Source organism: Micropterus salmoides, unplaced genomic scaffold (genome assembly GCF_014851395.1).
Source record: "Micropterus salmoides isolate LMB-PRFRI ecotype aquatic unplaced genomic scaffold, ASM1485139v1 Ms_hic_scaffold_15, whole genome shotgun sequence".
Lineage (NCBI taxonomy): Eukaryota > Metazoa > Chordata > Actinopteri > Centrarchiformes > Centrarchidae > Micropterus > Micropterus salmoides.
Window position 1 is genome coordinate 11,351,354 of NW_024040596.1, and position 2,514 is coordinate 11,353,867.

Sequence of the window (2,514 nt, forward strand, 5' to 3'; positions counted from 1 at the left end):
CAAAAGCATAACTGCCTCACTCTTAAAGTATGTCTACAAGAGACCATATGCCTTTTTTTCCTTCTTTTTTTTATACACATCCTGCAACTATTAAGTTAAAGTTTTATTGTAGAAATTTTGCAACATCTGTGACAAAAAAAACAAAACACATTTTTAATCAATAAATGATAAATAATTGCACATGCCCTCATCTAGTCTTGTTTTGTCAAGAACTATGACTATTGTTATAATAAGAGCCTGACCGATACTGGATTTTTGAGGCCAATATCAATATGAATACTAACCAAGATATGTTATGTGTGTTGCTCACACTGAAAAATAACCCGTCATCACTGGTGGACAATCTATGTCATTTTCAAAATTACTTTAAAAGGATCTTTGACATTTCACTACTTCACTTTATTGTCACTGATCAGCCAGCATATATATATATATATATATATATATATATGTGTGTGTGTGTGTGTGTGTGTGTGTGTGTGTGTGTGCCTATACCAAAGATTTTGAAAACAGCTAAAATCGGCAGATGTTTTCAGCCCTGCTGACTCTGAGTCTGCTCTGTCAATGATGATGCTAAATAGCAATAGTTTGGTACATAATATGGTTGAAAAAGAAATTGCAATAGTAACCTAATTGTAATATTGTCAAAATGCTCACAGTAGATGGATACCATTTTTTATATGAATGAATCTTATTTGTCTCATACAAAAATCTTGAACCAAAACATAGTAAATAAATCGACAGAATAATAGAACATTACGCAACTAGATACATAGGCCTATCATATAACACTATGGTTTCGAGGGGACCTCAAAAGTCCCTAAAAAGAGTAATGCAAGTCAGTTTTTCTGGATGATCTAATTGCCGACTTGAATGTAGCAGAATCAGAAGCAAATCCTGTCCTGTTGTTATAAGGTCAGTTTGAGTTTGGGTAAGATAGTCAGAGTTCTTAGATGTGGGCTGATAATTGGCATAGTTCTAGCTGTTGTCACTGTTGCTTGCTAATGTGGTAACAGCAATGTGAGTACTAAATAGGGGTGTACCAATACAGTTCGATTCAGTATAAAACATAAATTGGGGTTAACAGTGTGATCAGATGGACTTGATATTTTTAGCAGCAAGTTTGACTGAAAACAAATAAGAAGGTTCCAATTTTATCCCACTTTATGTAAACAATGCGTTTTTATTTACACCAGTTATTCTGATGGATCTCACAATGCAAAATAATATAACTTTCAAATGGAAAAATAGCAGGTTTGATCTCTTTTTAAGCACATAATAAATTATAGAATTAAAAATGCCTTGTTGGAAATGTCCTCATTGTAATGATAAGCAAAAGTCTGACTCTGGTTAGACAGCACAACAACTCAAATTTAAACATCTTGACAGCAGTTTGGCTTAGGTCAGTATATTTTAACATTCTTAAGCAGTAGTTTTGAGACAGTTCTCACTATAGGGAAGTACAGTATATTATTTAATTGTGGTCTGTTGCCTTTAACCTTGTGTTTTATTGACACTTCATTGTTTGGTGCCTCGCAGACCCCACTGTTGTGTGTTCAAAAATAGTAATTATAACAGAAAGTGTTTACCTTTGTTTTCTCTTTTTACTTCTTCTGACCTAATTAAACCCAAGTATGTAGAGACCCTTCCTTTTGCACATTTGATGAAGATGACAAACTATAATTGCTTTGTTTGGTGTAATAATACCAAACAAGGCACAACGTAATGTCTTATATATGTTGGGCTATGCATTAACAAATGTATATTAATTTTGTTTGCCAAAGTCATGTACAGACAAAGAAGTGTACAATATGTTATCCAACACAATCTTACCGTACCCCGTCCAATAAAAGAAATCCAAATAGATAAGCATACTGCACACTCTTATTTGGGAATTGAAAGCAGTAGTGCTGCGTACAAATTCTGCCAACACCTTTTAAAAATATAGAGAATACAAAAATCCATTGTATTTAACCATATCATCAATTCAAAATCAGGGTCAATAGCAATTCTCATATGAAATATCATAAATTATCATGCTGTTTAAACAATGGTGTTTGTTTGTTTGTTTGCTTGTTTTGTAGCTGTCAGAGGGGGCCTAGGGTCTCCTAGGAGCCCAAATAAAACCTTAGTCCTGCAAAAAAAAACCTTAGTCTTACATTCGAGCAGACTGGCAGCAATTTCTGCTCCCTGCTAAAATATTTGACAGAATGATCATTTTAGTTTAAAAAAAGCATGTGGATGTTGTAGTGGCCTAATGTAAGCAGCAGTATCAGCTATTATTAGCAGTATTATAGTTATAACAGGCCAGGAGAGTAATGTAGTGGAAAGGCCAGAATGAAAAACAAATTCTTTAGCTGGTTTAAAAAGTTACTTTTATCTTATCAAAGTGTGAGGGAATGGTGGCATCCCCCAGCCTGACTATATCTCAGCTAAGTTTTCACTATGAGATTTATGTCTGGAAACAGCCACTCAAGATTTGAATCAGCCTGGTCACCGCAAAAATCAGCAAAA